The sequence below is a fragment of the Lutra lutra genome, chromosome 8 (genome assembly GCF_902655055.1).
Source record: "Lutra lutra chromosome 8, mLutLut1.2, whole genome shotgun sequence".
In the NCBI taxonomy this organism is placed as follows: Eukaryota; Metazoa; Chordata; class Mammalia; order Carnivora; family Mustelidae; genus Lutra; species Lutra lutra.
In genome coordinates this window covers 56,945,568-56,972,187 of record NC_062285.1, presented here as the reverse complement: position 1 = coordinate 56,972,187, position 26,620 = coordinate 56,945,568, and the positions used below count along the sequence as shown (strand labels likewise).

The window sequence follows — 26,620 nt, the reverse complement described above, 5'->3', positions numbered from 1 at the left end:
GGGCATACTAAGTGATAGGCATACTGTGCGCCAGGTTGCGTTGTAAATGTGTGAAATGCCTTCTCTTCAGCCCTCACCACAAAGCGATCAGGTGGGTACTATGGTTGCTCCCTTTTTACCGAGGGACTCTGGAAGTCTCTTACTGAGGTCTGGAGAGTTGTTCAGGTTCCAAGGCTGCCCAGTTGGTAAGTGGCCACCTGACCCTCCTGTTTCGCTCTTAACTCTGAACTCCCGAGCTTCAGGGGCACAAGGAAGTGCGGAGTTCTCACATCCACTACCTGCCTCCTCCGCACGATTATGGAGCCAGCAGTTCAAATGTTCGCGCCTGCTTTACACACAGGCTTGAGGAGCTTTAGCCGGGTTAAGGTGGCCTTTACCCAGCTTCACACCGGAGGCTGTCAGGGAAGCGATGCGTCCCTTCTCCTCTTTCCAGGGCCCTGTCCACTGACTCACAGGGCTCCAGCTGCCGTTGATAGACTTCGGCGTTTTGTGTTTTTCAGTCGGCCAAAGATCATGTAGCTTGAGTTCTCTGAGCTTGTAGGTGCCAGAACCCCAACAACGGAGCATTTACATATTGCTGGGCATTTCCTCTGCAACTGGCGTTCTGGAGACAGGTGAGACTTGGCATTCACCGGGGTCGCCAGGCGTTCGGGCCCACATAGCACCTTCGGGCTTCGGCTTCCTGGAGCTGGCAGGTGGCCCGCCGCTGTCCAGCGGCCGCGTCCCGGCGCTCAGCCCGGTGCCCCTCCCGCGCGGCTCCGCGGGGGCGTCGGGGAGGCGGGCCCGGGGACGCTCACTAGGCGCTCCGGCGCGGCGCCCCCTGCCGGCGCCCTGCTCCCTCGCCCCGGATCCCGTCCCGGCGGCGCGGGGACTCCGGCCTGAGAGCCAGCGAGCGCGCGGGCGGGCGGGCGGCGCGGCGCGCTGCGGGCAAGCGGGCGCGTCCTGCAGGGGTAGGTGGGCCGCCGGGCACCGGCGGGCAGGAGGGCGCGGGCGGCGCGCGCGGGCGGGCCCGGGGTGGGCGGGGGGCGCGCGGCGGGGGTCGGCGCGGGGGCGGAGCGGGCGGGGGGCCCGGCGGCGGGGACGCGCGCGACGGCGCGCGGCCGGCTCGAGTCATCAATTATGCAAGGACTCAGGCGGCGCGGGGGGCGGGCGCGGGGAGCGCTCCAAGATGGCGCCCACCGCAGTCCCGCCCGCCGCAGCCTCGGCGCCTCTGCAGTCCGGCCGCGCCTCCCGGGCCCCGCGCTAGGGCCGTCGTTGCCTCCCTCGCCGCCGCTGCCGTAAGTCGCCCTGGAGCCCCCGCCCCGGCGCCGCTCCTTGCCCGCCGGCTTCCCCTTCTCGCCTTGGGACCCCGGAGCGGGGCTCGCCCATCTCCGGTCGGGGGCTTTGCCGCAGAGTGCGCGGCGGGGCTCGAGGGGCCGCGGAGCTGGGTTTCTGTCCTCCCGGTTTTGGACAGGTGTTTGGAAGTCTTGCTTCCTTCTACCGTGTTTACCAGGGGTCCCTGAGGAGAGCTGAGGACCACCGGCCACCACCCCCATACACCCTCGCTCTTCTCGTCTCTTGGCTGCATTGGGGGACACTGGCCTGCCCTCGGCGCCCCTTCGGTGGTGCAGCCTCCCTCCCCCCACCTCCAAGGGCCGGGACAGAGTCGGGGCCCCTCTCGGGGTTGCACTGGGAAGGGCAGTGCTGTCGGGATCTTCCTACAGCAGCCCCTCAGCTCTACCCCCTCCCCCATGTCTTACTGCATCCTTCTCCCCCATCCGGCTCCAGATCGTTACCAACTGCAGAAGCCAGGAGCTCCTGGGTTCTTAGGGCAGCCAGGACTCCCCCTGTCCTTTACTCGGATGCGTCCGTCCCCCTCCTGACAGGGTGCTCTGGGGCTGTGTTGGGGGCCCTCGGGACCTTCCTCAGCAGGCTAGAATTCCTGCATTAGGGAGTACATCACTTTCAGAATATCCCCCTTCCCCCACCCCCATCCCTACGCCACCCGATGCAGAGCTTGTTCCTCTCCTCCTTTCTCCCTTCCCTCCCCCACCTTACCAGGATCAGCAGCACCCCGGGCTTCTTAGCGTTTGGCTTACAGGACTGCCCAGCTCCACAGACCCCTCCTCTCTAGTTCTCTCGGTACTTGGGGGACCGCAAAGCCTCTGCATTTTTCCTCAGAGCTCAGCTCCATCCCCTCTGCCTGCGGCAACCACCGGTGGAGACTTGGCAGTTAACTTTCCGAGGGTTAGCTGGGGCTTTCAGACCCATTCAGAGGCCCAGGCTTAGAGGTCGGGTGGGGTGGGAATCATTTTTCAGTTTGATAAATACGATTCTTCAAACCATGCGTTCCTTCCAACTACTCCACCCTGTGCCCTCTTCCTCACTTACACTGCAGTTTTTGAAACACGGGGGAATGCATTTTATATCGGGAGATTCCAAGATTCTCGGCATCGGTGTTCATAATAAAAGAATGTCATCTGTTTGGGGGAGGGGGGAGAAACTTGGCGTTGCATCTGGCTAATCCAGGGAGAGGGAGAAATAATTAACATGAAGCAAACTCTACCACACCAGGAAAATTTAGTGGGTACCAGAGAAGCAGGAGTGGAAGCAGGAAATGTGGGTGAGGGCTTTGGGAGCAAAGGGCGATAGTGCTTTTTATAACTATTTTCTCAAGTTTAAACCTGGAGAGCCTTCAGAGACGTCTCCGTGTGTTATGGCTGGGGATGTTTTAGCTTTCCATAGGAGATTTCGGGTGTGGTAGACTGTTTCACAGTCTCTCTGTACTTTGCTTTCCTCCACGTGCATTATTAGAAGATAATGGAGGTGGGGGACTTTTTTTTTCCTCAAAGAAAAAAAAATTTTTTTTTGATGTGTAATGCAAATGGCTGGAGAATATTAGCATCCGGTGCCATTCTGGTAGGAATCTCGGGGGGAATCAGACTTAAATTGCTGAAAGCTTTGTAGCACGTTGCCTGTAACCCGGTTCTTGAAATACTGCAGCATTTTTTCTTTGGAACTCATGACCCATAAGGCCTTCAGTTCTCCCTGAAAGAGGATTTGATTGCTTGGGAGGGGGGTGGTAGTGATGGTTTGGTATTCAGCAAGCATCATCTGTCCTAGAAATCGAGTCTCTCCCTGGAGAGGGCTCTGAGCATGTTCTATGTTTTCAACATCTGATTTAGGGTATGTGTAAATGTGCTGTGTTTCTTGGTAGGGCCGGTGGTGGAGATTGCAAAGCAGTTCTTGATAGTGCAGGCCAATTATTGGTTTCTTGAATTCAGTTTGAGAGGCAGACTTAATATACCTTTGGTTTTCATTTGGGGGTTTTGTCAACTTTCATCAAAGTACTTAAAGGATTTTATTTTAAATTAATAAAGAACTATGAAGTAGAATATAGCGTACTTAAAAACAAACACCGTACAGTGCTTGTTGCTTTTTTTTGGTAGGAGCTTTAACAAATTTTTCTCATGGTCCAGCTTTGGGTGCCCGTGTTTGGGCTTGCACCAGGGTTTCTTGCTGTGGTGCTTAAAGGACAGTTCCCTGGTTTCTTGCTGTGGTGCTAAAAGGACAGTTCCCTGGTTTCTTGCTGTGGTGCTTAAAGGACAGTTCCCGGACCAGCCCAGCCATGAAGTACGCACATGCTGGGCACGATTTGGGTTTTTCTTTGCTTTTATTATGAGCAGGCTTTCTTGTAGATGTGTGTGTGCATGCGCAGCTGGGTTTATTCTTGAGATTGCAGGCCTAGTTATCATATTTTATTACTCCCACGTAACTTCATTTTGGCTGTCCCTCATGGAGACAGTGTTTTACAGGCTGCAACAGATCCATATGTAAGACATACAGTGACATTTTGCTGACTACATTGTTTTAGCACATTTTGGTAATTTCAAGTAGCAAGGCTCAGTTAATAATTATGGGAATTTGGTCTCCACAAGAATTAATCAGAGAGCTTGCTAAGTCAAGCCGGCTCAGAAGGAAATCTTCTCTGGGTTGATTTGAACAGTGAGCTGAGAAAAGGACTTGATACAACAGAGACCAGTATGCAATCCATTATATCACTAGAGTAGACTTGTCAAAAAATTTATTTTAAAATTCTAGAAAGGGAAGGTGGCCATAAAATTCAGCTCTACAACCTCCCAGCACAGAAATTCCATTATGGGAGATCTTTGCTTTGAATACTTCCGTTGGTAGGGAACTTCCTTCTATGTAAAGTTAGCTCATTCCATTTGGGTTCACTGTGATTAAAGTACTTTAATGTCATTGAAAAGATAACACACATAATGTTAAAAGACTTATGGTTTGGGGCTATATCAAGGCCAGATGTCATTCTTGTGCTAATTACCAAGAAAAGATTGACTAGTGATATTCTGTAGCAATTATACAAGAAATCCCCATCTGCTTGAAAAGAACACAGAGATAAAGACATATCCACCTAAAGCAAGAAAAACATTCCATGAATGGAGAGAAAAATAATTATCTTTAATGTGCTGATGTTATGTAACAAGTTCTAGAGGCACAGGCATGAATTAATGAATACATAATTTCATCAATTATATCTGACAAAGAAAAAATAACCCCACATTGTATAGAAAGTGTTAAAGATGCAAAGTTTATCCAGAGTGCGATTAGTTCCTGTAATTATGAAAATAACACATTCTTATTACAGAAAAATTTTAATATATGTAAAAAAAAACAGGAAAAGGTCATCCTTAGTTTTAACTATCCTAAGCAAAATAGTTGTCAGTGTTTTATTGTATATTTTCAGTCTTTTTTTTTTCTATAGGAGGGCAAGAAGCACTTGCAAATGTTATTCAGAATAATAGTATTTAGACCATGAACTTAAGAGTCTAAAAGCCTTGGTTTAAAAATACTATTATTCCGAGTTTCTGAGCATGGTATCATTTTCTAAGCTGGTTCTTGCCACTTAAAATATGTTAGTGCGTAGAACATGGGGCGCCTGGGTGGCTCAGTGGGTTAAAGCCTCTGCCTTCGGCTCGGGTCATGATCCCAGGGTCCTGGGATCGAGCCTCACATGGGGGGGGGGGTCTCTGCTCAGCGGGGAGCCTGCTTCCCTTCCTCTCTCTCCCTGCCTGCCTCTCTGCCTACTTGTGATCTCTGTCTGTCAAATAAATAAATAAAATCTTTAAAAAATATATGGTAGTGCGTAGAACAATGCCTCACACACAGTAGGTACAGAGGGAGAATATTTGTTGATTTGATAATTAAGGAAAGATTTCTTTATTCCTCTAGTTATCTTGCCATATTTAAATCAAGAGACTTTATAGGCCAATTCTAAGAATGAATTCTTTCACACTAAAGATAATTTTTTTGAAAATTTAAAAATGATTCAGAAAAAAGGTAAATTAAATATAACCATCTAGTGTTTAAGTCTCTAAATGAAACTATGGCTATTAAAGTGTACAAGGAAGGAAACAGAACTGTCACACTGTAGCTGTATATTAATTGCTGAAATGTGGTATGACAGGCTTTTAGGTCTAACCTGGTAATTCAACCTAAAACAATAATTTTTAGGAATAGGAAGTAAATGCAGGAAAAGGAGAGACAAACAGGAAGTCTTCTGGGAAATTTTTCTCTGTCTCTTTGTGAATGTATGGAAACACAGCTAGGACACACAGTTAAGTACCATGTCTGGAATTAAGGTGAAATGAAGACACTAGCAGGTTGCCATAGTTAACACCATTGAGAAGAAGCAGCAGCAGTATGGGCTTAATTAAGTTCATGTCTCAACTCTGCTACTTACTAGGTTTGTGACTTTGGGCAAATTAATGTATTTGAGCTACAGTGTTCTCATCTATAAAAATAAGTATAATAATACCTATGTTTGGGTGTTTGTGGGGATTAAAGGAAATCGCTGTTACCTTGTGGTTTCTGACACATAGAGCTCAATGTATATTTGCTCCTTTCCCTCTAAGGATTTAGCAGCTTAGTGTGTGTTTATACACGTATTTGATATAGTATAGATATGCTGTATTAAATTTTGGTAGTCTGAAAGGCAGATAGTTGCTTTTATCTTCAATCTGGCATAGAGGATAGGATCTGCAGATACCCTGACTTGGATGAGCATTGCTGGTCTAAGAGGAGAAAAGTTTTATTATACAATTGCAGTGCTGATCTCCACCACGACCATGCAAATATTGTTACCAAAGTAATTCCTCAGTCATTCCCAAACTATCCTAGAGTAGGACGTTACCCAAGAGAAATGCTCTGGCACTGACAGCCAGCTGGCAGGCCGTGAACTGTTTTTAGCTATAGCCTGGGATCTGAAGGCGGAATGGACCCAAAGAATGAGGCTCCCCTTTATTCTTCCTTGAGCTGGATATCTTAATTATGATGAGTGATTATCAAGTTTGGAGTTGCTTTTGTCTTCAGCACCATTCTAAGTTTTCCCATTATATTTGCACTGATTTATTTGAATGGGTCTCATATAGTTAGATCTCATAGCTGACCATCTACCTTTGGTAATTATTATTCTATGTTTGTCTGTTTATCAGAACTTTTAAAAACCTGGGATGCCTGAGTGGCTCAGTTGGTTAAGCATCTGCCTTTGGCTCAGGTCATGATCCCAGGGTCCTGGGATACAGCCCCGCATTGGACTCTTTGCTCAGCAGGGAGCCTGCTTTTCCCTCTGCCTGTGTTCTCCCCCCACTCCACATGTGTGCTTGCTCATTCTCTCTCTCTGACAAATAAATAAATAAATAAATAAAATCTTTAAAAACATTTAAAAAAAAGATTTTGTTTATTTGACAGAGATCACAAGTAGGCAGAGAGGCAGGCAGAGGGGGTGGGGAAGCAGGCTCCCCGCTAAGCAGAGAGTCCGATGTGGGGCTCGATCCATGACCTGAGCCGAAGGCAGAGGCTTTAACCCATAGAGCCACCCTGGCGCCACTAAAAAAATTTTTTTTTTTAAAAAAGAACTTTTAAAATCCTTCTATCAGTTGGTTGTTTGAATTAGGTAAGGCAAATATTATTCTACCCATTTTACAGCTGAGAAAATTGAGTGTCCCAGAACTTAACCATATTTTCTAGGACTACAGGACCATTAAGTCATGGAGTGGAGATGGGTACCCAGGTTGGTTGGCTGACCCATGATTAAAGATTTTTTTCCCCATGATGTTCATATAACTAAGTAACGTGAACAATTTTGGCTTTATTTTAAGAAATTATCATTATCAAAGGTAGCTAAATGTGTTTTAGTGAGTGGGCATAATTAAAGATTCTGGGATAGGCAGAGGGAGGGCAAAAGTACCTTTGAAGGATAGCATTTTGAAAGCAGGGAAAATGAACAGAAGATGTGTTACATATTGAAGTAACACACATGTTTTGTTTCTGCAGCTCTCCTGAGTACTTTTTTAAAGGTCATCGTGTCTGCTTGTCTTTCTTTATTTCTCTTGCACATAAATACATACATATAGTTACTCATAAATACTCCCATATTGCCAACAAAAGTTATAACCAGGACTGTAGAGGAATTATGGCCTCTACCACCTGACTTCTTTGCTTACGCAAAGCTGAAATTGGTGTAGGACTGTATACTGGGGATTGGTGCTGGGAGGGGTATTCAGGGTGCAGCAGAGAAAGGTTCTGGGAGGCTCTTGGGCTATAGCAGCAAAGGTGGAAGTGGATAATAGTTAAGATTTCCCTTAGGTGTTTGGAGATGTGCCCTATTGAGGAAAGGGGAACAAAATAAAAGCTGGGGGCTGAGGGTTGAAGAGGTACTCTAGGTTTGGGACTCAAGTTCTCTTGACCCTGAAAAGTATTGATTGGGTTAGGGTGACTGAAATGTTGGGGGGGTGGGTTTCTGAAGCACTTTCATATTCACTGTTGGCGGTACAGAGAGGCCTCCCATGTTCAGGGGCTTGTTCTGGGACCTGGAAGTGGAAAGCACTGAAATCCCCCAGAAGACATATTAACAGGCTCTTTTCATGTTCAGTTGATTAGTGCTGTTTTTATGCTGTAAAATCTTTGGGTTCCTGGGGAGTAAGGATGTTAGAGAAATCTAAGTGAATGTGTATTTATCCAGGGAGTGGATTCTCTAGGCTGTGAATTATACGTCATTTATTTCCCTCCCTTTTCCTACATTTTAGGTATTTAACTGATCATTAGCATATCCACCAGAATGAACTTGGGAAGGAAAAAAATCCAAATTAAAATGTTACTTTAAGTTTTTAGGTAGTGGCTGATAAAGGAAGAGATCACTACTACTTTATCAATGAAAAGGCAATTCATTTTTCAGCTGTTCTTATTCTCTTGTTATTTCAGCAGTTCACAATTGAAGGCTAAACTTCCAAAAGCTTAATATTCACTGGTAGCAAGTGTGCAATAGCATTTTTCCTTCATTTGCGCAACTGTCCTGTAAATAAATAGAGTTTCATATATGACATGGTTGGTTTCTTGTTTTAGGAGGAACTCTTCTTCAAGTAAGGATAATGCATTAGGCTTTTGCTTTATATTCACTGCTGTCTTTTTTGTCTTAACAAGAAGCTGAATAAAACACTTTTAAATGAAAAGAAAATTATGTATTATTATTAAATTGTGGAGAAAAATTGAGCAGTTTGCAAATGAGACTGGTAGAGCTTTCTCAGAAGTCAGAATACCCAGAAATTTCACTTGCTACAAAATTCTCAATTGGATTTCCTAAGATTTTGGCGAAGACTAAAGAGGCTAAATGCCTTGCTTCTAGGAAAGAGGCATTAGAGAAAATAGGCATTTTTTTTTAAAGATTTGTGCTGTGATGAAGAAGAAAGTATTGGGAGTGTGAGGAATCATTGGAGCAGACTTTGAGAAAGTGTGAGAATGCTGTGAATGGACAAGGGAGTTTGGACGTGAACTTGGGGAACTGCTCATTTTTTAAGAGAAGGAGTTATCTCTCTTCTGCAGACTCTTTTGGAAGCCTCTCTGTGGCCTGATATTCTGGATGGGGTTTGGAACCTTGGAAAGGTGTCTTTTTTTTTTCTTTTAATGTTATTTTATCCCTAGCCTGCTAGAACTGTGCTACAAATTGCTTTCTTTATCCCATCCTTACATTGGAAAAGTTAGGTAGTGTTTTCTTGCTTTATACTAAAAAATTTAGTAACATTCTTAAATATTATTTTGTTTCCTCTTTTTTTAAAAAAGATTCTAAGTCATTTAATATAAAAAAATTTTACTCAGAAGGCACTGTTGAAGTTATCTCTCTCATTCTATGTTGTAAAATATGTACTTTACAATTGAGTAGCTAACAGAGGCTGTTCAAAAATCAGAAGGTTCAAGGTTAAGTCTTCTTATAACTATCTACCAGTTAGTCAGTATGCAATCCATAAAGGCAACTATCATTACCAGCTTCTCTTGTATTCTTTTCTGTGTACATGTACACCTGTGCACATTCTCTCCCCTGGCCCATACCCAGTTATTTCTAGTGTCGTTTAGAGAAAACTATTAAAATAGTTTTGGGATTTGAACTCTCCTTTTAAATCACCTTAGATTAATTTTCCCCTTATGATATAGATAATCCCTTATGTTTTATATTTCTTAGTGAAATTTCTTGGCTTATTTAAGGTAAAAAGTTAATTTGAGCCAAAGCACCCATTTCCTACCAACTAAGTTGTTTTTTAGGGTTTCCATATGAGAATTACATATGAAAAAGTATAGAGAAAGACATGGCCTCAAGAACTATTGGCACTTTGATTTCTGTGGGGAACTGTAGATCCCCTATCCTGACCATACCAATTGACAGAATTTTCATGAGTAACAACTAAAGGTGAGGCATTGTGACAGGTGTTGAAAGATACTGTAGAGATAGACCTTATGTTGCAGGAATGTATTTATTGGGTGAAATAAATTATAAACACAACATGTTAAATAAGAGGTGTTCATAATGGCTCATGACAACAACTGTAGGGGGTTTAAGTGTCATATAAATGGTATAGAATTTTTATTTGTTTATTTTTTTTTTTTTTTAGAAAAGAGAGTTTTAAGCTGATATGATGAGAGGGTGATGGAAGAAGTATGACTTGAACTGAGCTTTACAGAATGGTTGGGTAAGACAGTGTGAGTCAAAGTAAGAAGGTGAGAATGCATGAAGTATTTTGGGAGTGCAGTGAACGAATCAGTTGGGCTGTGGTAGAATGTCACCTCCCCTTCCCCAGCGGGTACGCCTGCAAAAGATAGGATAGAGGTAGCCCAACATTAATGATTTTTTGAAGCTGTGTTTATCCTTAGAGACCATGGAGAACATAGAGGATTTTTGAGGTAGCACAGAATGACACATCATCAAAGCTGTGCTAAAATGTGTCAGGAGGATTGGGTAGCAATGTGTAATAGGACAGAATAGAACATAGAATGGATGTCCAGCTAATTGACTGTTTGGTTTGGCCTTAGATGGGTGGTGACAAGGGGTTGGACCAGGATTGTAGTGATGAAGATGGAAAGGAAGGAAAAGAGAGAGAATTTTGTATATGTGTGTCCCATGTATTTAAGTAATATTTCCCTAATGTAAGAAATAGTTTATAGGACGACTCAGTAGGACTTGATGAAAGACTACATGGCAAAAGGGAGGAGGAGGAGTTCAAGATTATTTTGCCATTTTAAAATTCAGAGATATAATCTTCTATTTAGAACATATGGGTGGGGGTATAGGCTGTAATACATGTTGGCAGTCTAGTCCAGACCAACTTGGTTATTAGCAAGCTATCTTTAATTTTAAAAAGTTTTTTTTTTTTTTTTGTAATCTCTGCATCCAATGTGGGGCTCAAATTCATGACCCTGAGATCAAGAGTCAGGTGCTCTTCTAACTGAGCCAACCCAGCACCTTTATTTCTAATTTTTAATCCTTTCTTTGCAGAGAGTTACCACCCCCCCCTTGAGCTTCTAAAGTTTTCTTTAAGAGAAACCTAAGTGTTCCCACTTCTTTATTCTCTGTGCTCGCTCACTGTTAAAGATTATTTAAACTTTGTAGATCTCTGTCCTTTTGTTTCTTATTTTGGAGTGTTAAATTCTGTCCATTTGTAGACATTTAACATGTCATTTTCCTTGATATTCTCAACTAAACTTTAGTTTCATATATAAAGAAACGAGTATTATGCACCTTTTCATAGAGCTGGTAGATGACTGTTTTGTCCTTACTGAAACTCAGTGGCTTGCTTTCTTTGATCATTTGGTTATGTTCTGTGTGCTTCATGAAAACCATTGAAATTGCAGGCTTAATTAAAGGTAACAACTGAGAGGATTCTAATAGGTGAAAGCAGAGGGAAAGAGGCTCTATCAGCTAGTCCTGTTTTTCTTTCAGGTATTAAATCTTGGGCTGTGGATACAAAATGTCAGGCTTGACTTGCGTCAACTTCCTTGATATTTCTGGGGTACCAGACAGTGGTCAGTGGGCCCTAATGTGCAACTTCAGTATATAGTGGTAATTTAGAGCAAAAAGTATGCTCAGGTTGCTCAGGTTCTGTTATAGCCTTTTGTATTCGGTAAAGGTCTTTGATAAAGAAAAAAAATAAAGGGTGATTGAAACATCAGAGCATGTGCAAGCAAATTAACAGAATACATGTAAGAAAAAAGCAATTTAATTTAATGCAATAAAATTTTTCATTTAATTTGTTAATATTTTCTTTCTCACCACTAAAATTACAGAGTTCTTGCAAATTCCATTAACATTTGCCACAGTTTGCACTCAGACAGTTGGCAGAAGTCCCCATGGTTTGTGTGGAACCAATAGAGCAGACGGAGTTCATGTACAAGATATTAGTAAATTTAGCACTCTATTTAGGGATACAAAGCATCCTTATGGTAATCCTGTTAGGAGAGTCTCTGTGCAATCACATTATAAGTTTATACCTGTTTTTTAGTGTGAATGCTCAAAGTAACTGTGATTAAGAATAGTTAAGCAATGGGGCGCCTGGGTGGCTCAGCGGGTTAAGCCGCTGCCTTCGGCTCGGGTCATGATCTCAGGGTCCTGGGATCGAGCCCCGCATCGGGCTCTCTGCTCGGCGGAGACCCTGCTTCCTCCTCTCTCTCTGCCTGCCTCTCTGCCTGCTTGTGATCTCTCTCTGTCAAATAAATAAATAAAAAATCTTAAAAAAAAAAAAAAAAGAATAGTTAAGCAAAAGCTCCTTGGGAAGGCATTCTTAGGGTAGTCTGGAATGAGGAAAGTCTATAAAGACCTCTTAACTGAATGCCAGCAATCTGTTTCACTTTTTTAAAATATTTTATTTACTTTTTTTTTTTTAAGATTTTATTTATTTATTTGACAGAGAGAGATCACAAGTAGGCAGAGAGGCAGGCAGAGAGAGAGGAGGAAGCAGGCTCCCCGCAGAACAGAGAGCCCCATATGGGGCTCGATCCCAGGACCCTGGGATCATGACCTGAGCTGAAGGCAGAGGCCTTAACCCACTGAGCCACCCAGGCGCCCCTTTTATTTACTTTTTAGAAAGAGAGAGTGTGAGACATAGAGAGGCAGACTCCCTGCTGAGCAGGGAATCCAACATGGGACTCTATCCCAGGACCCTGGGATCATGACCGGAGCCAAAGGCAGATGCCTAACCGACTGAGCCACCCAGGAGCCACTGGCAATCTGTTTTATTAATCTAGATGTTCTAGAGCAAGTAATATTTTGGTAGATACAGAGATTTTTTTTCTCTTTCCTTCTATTTGTAGTAGTTCTTCCTTATCTCTGGAAAAGGAGGGGGAGGGATGTGTAAGACCAAAGAAGGGCACAGAATGAGTGATTTAGTGGGGAAACAAGGTAGAATAACCACATGAGTACTTCACCTACCTTAGAAGCTTTTTTTTTTTTTTTTTCTGACTCCTAAGAAAAGTTCAGCCATAAGTGCAGAAGGGGTAAGACTTCTATCATTTGGGGATCTGGCATTAGAAACTGCTGAAAAGTTTTATAGGTCAAAGAAAATAAGTGTGTTTTGTGTGATGACTGGATATCGAAGAGATGTTATTAATTAGATATGAGTGTTTTCCACCTTTAATTTTAATTTGATTGCATGCAGCCTGACCCTTGGGGGCTGATAGGCCTTGTTCCTTGCCACATGCTCCTTCCCAACCATTAGTAAGTTTCTGGCTTCTCTTGTGCCTTGTGCGTCGTGGGAGTTGCCACCACTTTCACCTCCCACTCCTTAGCAGGCTGCCGTGCTGCTTCCCAGAGCTGAGGCACAGCAGACATACCAGGGGCTGTGACTCAGGTGCCTGCTTGGGCGCTGCTCTACAGCCCTGTCTTTGCTAAGGGGACTGCTCAGAGAGAGGTTTGTTGGCTTGTGTTCTTTTTCTTTCTTTCTTCCTTCCTTTCTTTCTTTCTTTCATTCATTCATTCATTCATTCATTCATTCATTTGTTTGTTTGACAGACAGAGATCACAAGTAGGCAGAGAGCCAGGCAGAGAGAGGAGGAAGTAGGCTCTCTGCTGAGCAGAGAGCCTGATGCAGGGCTCTATCCCAGGACCCTGGAATCATGACCTGAGCTGAAGGCAGAGCCTTAACCCACCCAGGTGCCCCTGTTGGCTTGCTTTTTTAGAGCCATACATTTATCACTCAGTACAATTTGTTGCAAAATCTCAAGAAAAAAAAAATCATCCCCAGAAAGCAGTGTCAATTTCTGGCTGGGATTATAGACCCATCAGCTCCTTTTAGGTATTGCTTCTGTTTATAGATGTTGAATTGTCAAGGCTTTTCCAGTTTTGCTTTGTTTTTTCCTTGTTACTCATAGAACCCAGGAAGAACCCTTATTTGTGAAAACTGCTGACGTTTGAGGGTATTATAAAAATCCAGTGTGGATCTATAGAGTTCAAAGTATGGACACTAGTCTCCATTTTGGACGAAGGTATCAGATGTTTTTATGGACAAAGTTTAGGCATCAGAACGCCTGCAATCTGGTTGTGGCTTTGGGTCAGTGCATAGTGCCCCTGGGATGAATAGGGTCTTTTTTCCTATTTGGAAACATATTCCTATTAGGGTACTATCACCAAATAGGGTCCTGTTTCTTTCACAAGAATAAGTCCAATAGAATATTTGAAAAGCTTTTGAAGTTCTAGCTCAACGTATGGTAAATATATATTTTTTTCCTTTTAACATTTTTAACAGCTTTGATTACTTTTCTTACTGTTACTTTAAAAATTTACAAACAGTACCATTGAAAAAATTTTGGTGTACAGTTCTGTGAGTTTTCACACATGTGTGAATTCATACAACCACCATTGCAATCAAAGTACAGAACAGTTGCATCACCTCAAAAAGCTCCCCACTACTGTCCTTTGTAGTCACATTCTCCCTAACCCATAATCCATGCCAACCACTGATTGGTTCCCCATTCCTAGGGTTTTGCCTGTTTTAGAATATCATATAAATGGAAACATACTAGAGTATATAGCCTTTTGGGACTGGCTTCTTCCACTTAGCATGATGTTCATGTTGTATTTATCAAAATTTGTTCTTTTTTTATTGTAAGTAGTATTCTACTATATGATTACGTTACAATTTGCTTATCCACTCATCTGATGAAGGGTATTTGATATGAGATGTGTCTAATTTCAAGCAATTGTGGATAGTGCTCCTCTAAACATTTGTGTATAGGTTTTTGCATGAACCCAAATTTATTTTCTTACTGTGAGTTTTGAGAGTTTTCAAAAAGTACACATATTGTAGATATGTCTTTTATCAGATAAATTACCTGGTTATATCTTCTCCTAGTTTGTAACTTCTCTTTTCCTTGTCTTAATATCGTCCTTTGTAGAGCTACAGTTTTCAATTTTAAGTCTCATTTGTCAGTTTCTTTTATGGATTATGTTTTTGATGTCATAGATAGAATTCTTTGTTGAGCCAAAGATCACGAAGATGTTCTTCGTTTTCTTCTGAAAGTTTTATATCTTCACATTTTACATTTAGATCTATGATCCGTTTAAGTTAATTTTTGTATAAGGTATGAAGTTTAGATCAAGATTCATATTTATTTACTTTTTGCAGATAGATGTGCAGTTGTTCCAGCATCATTGCTATTGAAAAGGTGATCCTTTCTCCATTGAACTGGTTTTGTACCCTTGTCAAAACTCAGTTGGCTGTATTTGTATGGGTCTTTTTCTAGACTCTGCTCTGTTCCATTGATACATGTGTCTGTCCCTTCATAGTACCACACTGTCTTGATTACTGTAGCTTAAAGCAAGATTGAAAATTGTGTATTGTGAACTTTTCAGCTTTCTTCTTCTTTTTTTCAAAATTGTTTTGGCTGTTCTAGTCCTTTTGTCTTTCCTTATCAATTTCAGAATCAGCTTGTCTGGATCTGCACAAACCCCTGCTTGGCATTTTGATTGGAACCGCATTAAATCCATAGACAATTTGAGAGTTGATACCTTAACTACATGGTGTATTGAATCAATGAATGTGATGTATGTCTTCATTTATTTAGGTCATATTTTATTTCTTTCATCAACATTTTATGGTTTTCAGCATATAGGTTTGTACATGTTTTGTTAGATTTTTCCCCATTTTTTTTTAGCTATTGTAAATGTTTTTATTTTGGATTTCAATTTCTAATTCTAATTCATTCTTAGGATATAAAAATATGATGAATTTTTTATTTTGAATTTGTATCCTACAATCTTGTTAAACTCACGTCTTAGTTCTAGGAACGTTTTTATAGATTTTGGGGACTTTTCATATAGACAATTATGTCATCTGTGAATAATGACAGCTTTATTTCTTCTTTCTAATGTATGTGCTTTTTATTTCTTTCTTTCTTCTACCATTATTATAGACTTTACAGACTTCTAGTAGGATATTAAATGAGAGTGGTGAGAGTGGGTATTTCTTCCTGTTCTTAGGAAAAAAGCGTTCAGTCTTTCGCCACTAAGTATGATGGTAGCTGTTAGATTTTGTAGGTGTTCTTAAAAGGCTAAGTTCTCTTCTCTTCCTGGTTTGCTGAGGGTTTTTTCAGGAATGGATGTTGAATTTTGTCAAATGCTTTTTTTGTATCAGTTGATATGATCATAGGATTTTTTTTCTTCTTAATCTATTAATAGAATAAATTACACTGATTGATTTTCAAATATTGAACTAGCCTTGCATTCTTAGGGTAAACACCACTTGGTTGTGATGTGTTATGTTTCTATGTTGTTGGATTTGATTTGCTAATTTGTTGAATTTTAAGTCTGTGTTCATGAGGCTGTTATCAGTTTGTAGTTGTGTGTGTGTGTGTTTTAAGATTTATTTATCTGAGAGAGAGAGGGCACAAGTTGGGGGAGGAGCAGAGGGAGAGAATCTTCAAGCAGACTCCCCACTGAGCACGGAGCCCAATATGGGGCTTGATCTTATGACCCATGAGATCACAACCTGAACCAAAACCACTGCTTAACCATCTGAGCCACCCAAGGCACCCCTGTAGTTTTGTGTTTTTCTTATGCTGTCTTTGTTTAGTTTTGGTATTAGGATAATGCTGGTCTTATAAAATAAGTTAGAAAGTGTTTCCTTTAGCATTTTTTAGAATAGAATGTATAGAATTCCTTCTCTTTAAGTATTTGGTAGAATTCTCCAGTGAAGGCATTTGTGCCTAGGGTTTTCTTTGTATGAAGGTTTTTAACTGCAAATTAGATTTATTTATTAGATATAGGACAGCTCAGGTTGTATGTTCTTTTTGGGTGAGCTTTGAGACTTTGTGGCTTTCAAGGAATTGGTTCATTTCATCTAAGTTGTGAAATTTATGTACATAATATATACTGTTCCATTATTATCCTTTTAATGTGTGGGGGTTTATAGTGATAGCCCTTCTTTCATTCCTGATATCGATAATTTGTGTATTTATTCTTTTCTTTTTGATTTGTTTAGGTAGAGGCTTATCAATTTTATCCATCTTTTCAAAAAAACCATCTTTTAATTTTGTTGATTTTTCTCTATTGCTTTTCTGGGTCTTTTAAAAATTGTTTTTTGTTTACATTGTTTTTCTTATATTTATTTTCTTCCTTTTGTGTACTTTGAGTTAATTTTCTCTCACTTTTTTTTTAAGGTGGAAATATAGACTGTTTGAGACCTTCTTTTCTAATATAAATTTTTAGACTATAAATTCCCCTGTAAGCACTGCTGTGACTATATTTTACAAATTTTGGTATGTTGAATTTTTATTTTCTTTTAGACTTCCTTTTTGACCAACAAATTATTTGAAAGTGTGTTGTTGTGGGGCGCCTGGGTGGCTCAGTGGGTTAAAGCCTCTGCCTTCGGCTCAGGTCATGATCCCAGGGTCCTGGGATCGAGCCCCGCATCGGGCTCTCTGCTCCGCAGGGAGCCTGCTTCCTCCCTCTCTCTCTCTGCCTGCCTCTCTGCCTACTTGGATCTCTCTCTCTCTTTCAAATAAATAAAATCTTTAAAAAAAGAAAGAAAGAAAGAAAGAAAGTGTGTTGTTGTGAGATATTCTAGAGTCTTTATTTTATTGATTTCTAGTTTAATTCCATTATGGTCAGAGAACAAACTTTATATGATTTCAATACTTTTGTATTTGTTAAGGTTTGTTTTATCACCCAAGAAATGGTCTGTCTTGGTTGAGTGTTCCATGTGCACTTGAAAAGAATATATATTCTGCTGTTGTTAGGTAAAATGTTCGGTAGATGTCGATTATATCCAAATGGTTGATAGTGCTGTTCATTTGTTCTGTATCCTTGATTTTTTTTTCTCTCTTTTTTTTCTAAAAATGTGATTTAATTATTATTTAATTGCAACATTATATTCTGCCTTTTAGTTTTTGCAGCTTTTTTGAGTTGTAATTGACTAATAGGAATTGTGTCTATTTAAGATCTACAATTTATGTTTTGCTATCCTTGATTAGTTTTTATTTAGTTGTTCAGTTGATTACTGAGAAAGGAAGATTGAAATCTCCAACTGTAATTGTAGATTTGTCCATTTTTTTCCCTTAGTTCTGTCTATTTTTACTTGTTCAGTGCATATACATTTAGGATTGTTATATCCTTCAGTGAATTGACCCTTTTATCATTATTTAATGCCCTTTCATGCCTGGTAATTTTCCTTGGTTTGAAGTCCACTTTGTCTGATATTAATACCAGCCACTCCAGTTTCCTGTTGATTCATGTTTTCATGTACATATTTCCCCCTTTTACTTAAACATTTTTTAAATTTTGAAATAGTTTCAGATTATTAAAATATTTGCAAAAGTAGTTTCTTTATGCCTTTCACCTAGCTTTCCCTAATATTAACATCTTATATAGCCTTAGTACATTTACCAAAACTAAGAAATTAGCATTAGGATAGTACTCTATTAAGTAAACTACAGAATTTTATTTGGATTTCACCAGATTTTCTACTAATGTCCTTTTTCTGTTCCGTAATCCAATTCATATTGCATTTAGCATCCTTTTATTTTTAACCTACATATATCATGTTTAGTGGGTTTCCAGTAAACAACACATAGTGTGTGTGTGTGTAAATTGAAGTCCATTATGATAATCTCTTTTCTAATTGATGTGTTTAGACCATTTACATTTAACATAATTATTATTTTGAATTCAAGTCTACCATTTTGTTATTTCTTTTATTTGCTCATTCTGTTTTGTTTTTGTTTCCCTTCCCTTCTTTTGGATTATTTGAATATTTTTTAGTATTCTGTTTTAATTTATCTATTGAGTTTTTTACTGCCTCTGTATAATTGTTTCAGTTTTGACTGGGGATTACTATATACATACTTAAGTATTCAGTCTTCTTAGAATTGGTATTTACTACTTCAAGTGGAATGTAGAAACTTAAGCACCATTAGATTTACCTTTTTACCCTCTTGCTTTTATGTTGTAATTGTCATATGTATTACATTTACATTCATGGAAAACACCATCAGACATTGTTATAATTTTTGTTTTCAACCGTCATTTAGATTTTGAAGACTTAAGAGGAAAGAAAATGGCTTTTACACTTATTCAGCTATTTACCATTTCTATTGCTCTTCCTCCTTTCCTGAAATTCTAAGTTCCCCTTTAGTTTCATTTCCCTTCCCAAAAAATTTCCATTAGCATTTTTTTTTGGGGGGGGGCAGGTATGCTGATAATGAAGTCTCTTCGTTTTCTTCATCTGCGAATTTATTTTCTCATCATTTTTGAAGGATATTTTCCCTGGATATAGAATTTTAGGTTGACAGTTGTTGGTTTTTTTCCAACATATAAAAATCTTGTTCCTTGCCTTCTATCCCTCCATGGAACATCCAGTCACTCACATTATTGTTTCCCTATAGATAACGTTTTCTGACATTTTTCTGACAGTTTTCAAGACTTTTTCTTTGTTTTAGTTTTCATTGGGCAAGAATCTCTTTGAGTTTATTCTATTTGCCATGCACTGAGTTTCTTGAATGTAGAAGTTTATGTCTTACCAAATTTGGGAAGTTCGTGGCTATTGTTTCTTCAAATATTTCCCCTGCACCACACTTTCTCCTTTCCTTATGGGCTTTGATGATATAAGTATTAGGCCTTTTTTATTGTCTGGTGGGTCCTTGAGGTTCTGTTAATGTTTTTGCAATCTTTGTTTCTCTGGTTAGCTTGGATAATTTTTGTTGGATCCATGTTCAAGTTCACTGACTCTTCTGTCATCTTAATTATACTATTGAGCCCATCCAGCAAATTTTAAAATTTCTATTATTGTATTTTCTAGTTTAAAATTTTCCATTTGGTTCCTGTGTGTGCGAACATGTGTGTGTGTTCTTTTCTTTTGTTGAGATTATGTATGTTTCCATTTACTTCATGCGTGTTTGCATTTGGGGCACTGGGTGGCTCAGTGGGTTAAGCCTCTGCCTTTAGCTCAGGTCATGATCTCAGGGTCCTGGGATTGAGCTCCGCATTGGGTTCTCTGCTCAGCGGGGAGCCCTCTCTCTCTACCTGCCTTTCTGCCTACTTATGATCTCTCTCTCTCTCTCTCTGTCAAATAAGTAAATAATTTTTTTTTTAAAGAGTGTTTGCATTTATTTCTTGGAGCATGATTATAACTGCTTTACAGTCTTTGATAATTCTTATATTTTGGGGTTGGTGTCTGTTGATTGTCTTTTGCCTTGTGAGATGTTCAGATATTCTTTTGAGAGAGAGAGAGAATGAGAATGGGGTAGGGGGAGATTGGTGGGCAGAGGGAGAAAATCTTAAGCAGACTCCATGCTGAGTAGGGAGCCCAATGCAGGGCTCTATCTCACTACCTGAGATCATGATCTGAGCCAAAATCAAGAGTCAGACTTAACCAACTGAGTCACCCTCGTGCCCCAGGATGTTGAGATTTTTATGTTTGTTTGTATATCAGTTTGGATTTGTATCCTGGACATTTTGAATATCATGTTGTGAAACTTTGGGTCTTACATAAACCCTCTAGAGACTGTTTCTATTTGCTTGTTTGTTCTAGCAGGCATTCAATCTAGTTAGGTTCAGGCTGTAAGTACTTACCTGTCTTCTATGGGCTGGGGGTTCAGTAGCTGTTCAGTTTTCAAAGTATTTGTCATGCTATTTGTGTCTGTTCCATATGTGTACCAGCTAGTGACCAGTCTTGGACCTGGGCAGCGGTATACCCCATAGATCAGTTGTCAAAGACTTTGTTTGTGTTTAGGGTCAGAGACATGCCATGTGCAGCTTGGGGATGAGCCCTGGAGTTCACACATAGCCTTACTGAGCTCCCTCCTCTTCCTGTCGTTCTCCCAGACTTTCCAGGCTCTCCTTTCTGCTTCTCTCACTAGAAAGCTCAGACTTTAACTTTCTACTCTACCTTGAACTTCTGGTGACTACATTTCCCTGAGAATCTCTCTGCTCTGCCTGGGATTGAAGTTCCTCTGGTCAGAGAAAAGGTTTTCCTATTTGGCTGCTATTGTCATTGCCACTGCTGCCCCTTTGTTTTGGGATAAAGCAGGAGAGAACAGAAGAGACACACAAAATCAGGGTGTTTCCTCTATTTCTTTTGACCTTTAAGGGCTCCCTTCCTGTTTTTTTGCACCAAAAATGGAGGTCTTCTTTTGGAGCTCTTTCTGTGTGCACCTGGTATACAATTCTGGATTAGGGCTGCCTTTGAGTTCAGTCCAGGAGATACAAGAAGAATGAAAAAGGAAAACTCTCTGTTGATTTCATGGCATTTCGAGCTTTGGTTTCTTATTCCAGTCCACTGGCGATCAGTTACTTTTCAGTTATCAGATAATGCATGGAGTTGCTCTATCTATGAATTTTAGTGGTGTTTAGTGGGAGTGAGAGGGTGGAATGGTCTTACTCCATTTTAACTGCTTCTGCCAAGTCTTTTACCAAAATTATAGAGGGAAAAAAAAACCTGAAAGTGCATTAGTTGGCATTTACCTTCTTTACGCCACCTTCTAATTCTATTAAAAAACATGCTAACAATCTGTGGAGAAAATAGTGTAAAATGGCTATATAGTAAACAGCCAAAAGGAAGGATATAGTAGTTGAGGGGACTTGGATGGCTGGTTGATTAGACAGTGAGTTCCTAATTCTTACAGGTTGGTTTGGATTTAAGCCTTTCTTCTGAGGAACATTTTGTCCATCATGTATTTCCATCTGCACAGCCATGCCTGTGTCTGTCCATAGAGAGATCAGGCGAAAGCTGCCAGGTTTATTTACTATATTTTTTGGGGTACAGAAGCCATAAACATACAATAGTCATTTTTTTCTAATCCCTAGATCAGCATGTGTGATATAAAAAGTTTTCATGTAAGAAACCCTCTTGGAAATGAAGTTAATATTGTGGAGACCAAAGTGTCATCGTTGAGGGTTTGTTTTTTTAATGGTTTATGGTGTTTGTTTGAAAGCCTTGCATTTTCTGGGGCACCTGGGTGACTCAGTTGGCTAAGCATCTGCTTTTGGCTCAGGTCCTGATCCCAGGGTCCTGGGATCAAGACCCACACTGGGGGGCACCTGGGTGGCTCGGTGGGTTAAAGCCTCTGCCTTCGGCTCAGGTCATGATCCCAGGGTCCTGGAATCAAGCCCCGCATCGGGCTCTCTGCTCAGCAGGGAGCCTGCTTTCTCCTCTCTCTCTGCCTGCTTGTGATCTCTGTCTGTCAAATGAATAAGTAAAATCTTAAAAAAAAAAAAAAAAAAGACCCACATTGGGCTCTCTGCTCTGTGGGGAGCCTGTTTCTCTCTCTCCCTCTGCTGCACTCTCACTCTTTCTGTCAAGTAAATAAATAAAATCTTTTTTTTTTAAAAAGGGTATTTCTAGACCCAAAGAGCTATGATAAGTTTATAGTTGGCAAGGGCCATGCTTGCTTAACTTGCTTTATATGCTAAGCAGAGAAGGTCACAGAAATTTATGAAGATAAAAAGTAAAAAATATAGCATTTAAGCAATAAAAGAGTTCAACAGTCTTTCCTCTGTTGTATTACTTTATAAGACCACAATGTGAGGAAAGACTGAGGTTACCCAGTAAGAGCCATATCTTAGGATCCTTCAGTATACTTGCTATACTCACGTCATTGTAAGAACCATCGATTTTTCCTTCCCATCCTGCCCTGTAGTGATGTCTGATCCTACAGAGCCTTTTTTAAATTTAATTTTATTTATTTGAGAGAGAGAGAGAGAGCATGAACAGGGTGAGGGGCAGAGGGAGAAGCAGACTCCCCACTGAGCAGGGAGCCCGATGAGAGGCTCAATCCAAATCTCAGGACTCCGGGATCATGACCTGAGCTGAAAGCAGACAACTGACTGAGCCACCCAGGCACCTCACTAGAGAGCCTTTTTAAAAAATATTTGACTGATGTGGAACAGGTTCAAAAGGGAAACTCAAACAAGAAATTCAATGTTTTATAAAATGACTCCTTCACTGTATTAAGTGCATGGTCTCCCAAGATAACTGTTTTGTTTTGTGTTTTCTACTGCATTGTACTTCTTTAAAAAATTAATACATGCTCATCCCCATTTTTCAGACAATGTGAGGTTAAATACATAAAAAGTTAAAATAAAATGACTATGAAGAGCCACCCAAACCAGTTCTATTACTTAATAATTAGGGTCTCCACTTGGAAAAAAACACTATTCACTTTAAAAAGTCTTTTTTTTTATATTAATGTTCTAGCTAATTTTATTATTTACTAAAATTAATTGATGCAGATTCCAATATAATTAAAGCCAAGTAAACATGAAAATTTTTAAGTACCTCATTGATCTGATTTTTGGTCTCAGGTATAAAGTCCCAAAGACTATTATTAGGGAAATGCAAGGCTTTCTCTTCCGATCTCTCTCTCTCTCTCTCTCTGTCTCTCTCTAAAGATGTATTTATTTGACAGAGAGGGAGCACAAGCAAGGGGAGTGGTAGGACAGGGAGACGCAGACTCCCCGCTGAGCAAGGAGTTCCCTTTTGAATGCTGTTTTCTGAATTTGGATTAGAGTTCAGAGCCAGTATACATCTTTCCCAGAGGGCAGCCAATGAATTCTTAGAATTTTAAATCATTAAAAATGTAGTGCTAAGTTTCATTTAGGAGTACTTTTTGAGTATAACCTCAAAAAACGAATGGTAATAGGGATGAGTGACAGGTGTTACTCATCAGTTCTGTTATCTTATGCAGAGCCTATGCTGTTATTTGGCCAGAGGCTAGGACATTGCTATTCTCAGTTCATGTACATGATGATGCTTCTGGAGTAGTTTAATTTGGGAGTAGAGATACTGGGGTGGTTCAGCTCTCTCTAGTTCCATGTCAGAGCCAAGAGCGGTGAGAAGGAAGGGGCAGAATCTCAGCCACAGCCCTGGGCCTCTTAAAGACAGGTCAGGGTCCAGACTAGTCAAGGTGGGAGTCCTAAGAGAGGCCAGAGTTCTGCTATATAAGCCTGGGAAGCCCAGGAGTCTTGCAAGAGAAGAAAGGAGTCCTCATCAAAGAAAGACTGTGTATCCAGTAGTTTGGGTATTCTGCTTCTGGTCAGCAAGCATCTGACTGTGACTGTGCCATGGAGATGCCTTGTCTTCATCAACAGAAGTACCACTGCAACGGATTTAGCTTATAGGATAGTACTAGGTAGAGCGCCCTGTATTTGCTCTCTGTAACAGATGTGTCTAACCATGTGATCCTATTCTTCTGTCACACAGGAATCTTGCAGATAACACTTCAATTCATTTTCTCACTAATCTGACCCTAAACCAGCATTAGATTATTAAAAAAAAATCAACTTTTTAATTTTAGAATAATTCTAGATTCACAGGAAAGTTGCAAAGATAATACAGAGAGTTCTGCCTATGGTTCACTCAGCTTTCCCTGACGTTAACACCTTACGTTACTGAGTATAATTGTCAAAACTAAGAAACCAAGATTGGTGCCTCACTGTGAAATTCCAGACTTTCTTTGGATTTTACCAGTTTTTATACTAATGTCCTTTTTCTCTTGCAGGATCCAGTCCAATATATCACATCGCATTCAGCCATCATGTCTCCTTTGCCTCCTCTGTTCTCCTCAGTTTCTCAGACTTCCGTTGTTTTTTATGATACTGGCAGTTTGGAGGAGTACTGGTGAGGTATTTTGTAGACTGTCCCTCAGTTTAGGTTTGTCTGGAGTCTCTCACGATTAGACTAAGGCTGTGGGTTTTGAGGAAGTTTACCTGAAAGGTGAAGTACCCTGTCATCACAGCCCATCAGCAGTGTATGGTATTAACCTGACTTATCTCTGGTGATGTTAACCGTAGTCATTTGGTTAAGGTAGTGTTTGCCCCAGGTTTCTCCACTGGAAAGTGACTCTTTTTCCCCTTGCCATACTCTAGTCTTTGGAAATCAGTCACTAAGTCCAGCCCACAGGTGGGGGAGGAGGGAAAGGATTAAGGCCTATCCCCTAGAGGAAGTAGTATCTATGTATATTATTTGGAATTCTTGTGTAAAGGAAGATTTATTCCTTTCTTCCCTGTGGGTTTTTTTTTTTTTTTTTTTTTTTTTTGGTGGTTGTTGTTAATTTATATCAGTATGGACTCATGTATTTACTTCATATTTTGGGTTGTAACCCTGCTGTTTATTTGGTTGCTCACATTGTTCCATTTTGGCTACGGAGGGCTATTCCAGATTGGCATGTGTCCCTTTGACATGCCGTCATTCTTCTGTTACTTGAGCACTTCCTTACTTTCTGGAACGAGAAGATGTCCCAGCCTGTCTTGTACTTTCCCCGTCCTCACTTTGGAATCAGCATCTTTGAAAGGAGCGCTGATTCTTTCCGTGGGAGAAACCAAGCTCTGAGCATTAGATGTGTGTGTCACTAGTAGGTCCTCTCAGAGGATAGATCTAGGAGCTACACATATGTATACCAACCCACATATGTATGCATATCTGCAATGATTCCTGAATCCATCTGTCTGTATGTACATGTTAAGCAGGGTTCATGCTGAGACCTCTATTCTAATCCAGTTCCACAGTGCTCATTCTAACCTTCCCCTCGCTTGCCTGCATTTCCTCCTCTGACAGCGAGGAACCTGCCTCTCACCGTCCACCACAGCGGATGGTAGATTTTCTTATTTATTTGGTCCTGCATGCATGTAAAGCAAGTTCTCAGTTAGTAATCATACTCCCATGAGCAACAAATATCCCAACTAAAATACAGTGTTTATGTTCAGTTTCTTTTGTCTTCAGCCTTATAGTTTTTGGTTGAAACATTTTCCAAAGTAACAACTCAGCTCCTTTTCTCCCCCACCCCCTTCAGTGAGTTTATGTCATGCATTTATAATATATTAGGTTCATTTGTCATAGTATGCATTTTATCTTGGAATTCCCTGATATCCTTTTGATTTTCTTTTAAATTGCATACACTAATGTTCACTGTTTGTAAGGTTTAGTTCTGTGGGTTTTGACAAATACATAATGTCATGTATTACATAGAATAGTTCCATCACCCTAAAAATTTCCCTGTGCGTGTTGTCATAGTCAGCCACCTACCACCACACTGTCAATCTGTTTTGTTTTATTTTTTAGGATTTTATTTATTTGTCTGTCAGAGGGAGAGAGAGAGCTCACAAGCAGCAGGAGCTGGGAGAGAGGGAGAAGCAGACTCCCCACTGAGCAAGGAGCCCAATGTGGGACTCGATTCCAGGACCCCAGGATCATGACCTGAGCTGAAGGCAGATGCTTAACCAACTGAGCCACCCAGGAGTCCCTGCCAGTCTGTTTTAGACATTGCTAATCTGTTTCCATACCTATAGTTTTGCCTTTTCCAGAGTGTTACATGAGAGGAAGCCTGCAGTATGTAGTTTTTCAGTCATCAAAATGCGTGTAAGATTTATCCATATTGTTCCATGGACCAGTAGCTCATTCTTTTTGGTCATTGACTAATATTCCATTCTTCAGATATAACACAATTTGTTTCTCCATTCACCAGTTGAAAGACATCCTAGTTGTTTCCAGTTTTGGACCTTTATAGATAAAACAGCTATAAATGTTTGTGTAGTTTTTCATGTGAACATAGTTTTCAGTTCACTTGGCTAACAATGTAGGAGTGTGATTGCTGGGTCATATTGTAGTTTATATTTAACTTTATAGAAAACTGCAAAACCATGCAGCATTAGAGTTTAATCACCCATTTTGGGGATTATTATTTTTTAAAGGGTGGGGGTAATTAATAAGACTGAGGCTAAAGAAAGGTCAACTAATTATCTGTGTAACATTCAGCATATCAAGTGACTGCTGCATATATAGCATTAAATTTGGTGAGTGGGTGATACCTTGTT

General features: G+C 40.5%; 1 protein-coding gene across 6 annotated transcripts in view; it reads left to right on the top strand.

Moving 5' to 3' along the window:
* Nucleotides 1-558: 558 nt before the first annotated feature.
* The window catches only part of SCN8A (sodium voltage-gated channel alpha subunit 8), a 178,765-nt gene continuing 152,703 nt past the window's right edge, over nt 559-26,620 (top strand). For 3 of the 6 annotated variants that reach the window (XM_047741661.1, XM_047741656.1, XM_047741662.1), the window contains exon 1: nt 1,105-1,277. The gene's annotated coding sequence lies outside the window, so the exon portion shown is untranslated. Of the gene's footprint in view, nt 615-824; nt 951-1,103; nt 1,278-26,620 lie in introns of those variants that run through there. The other 3 variants (XM_047741659.1, XM_047741658.1, XM_047741657.1) reach the window with 3 other exon arrangements.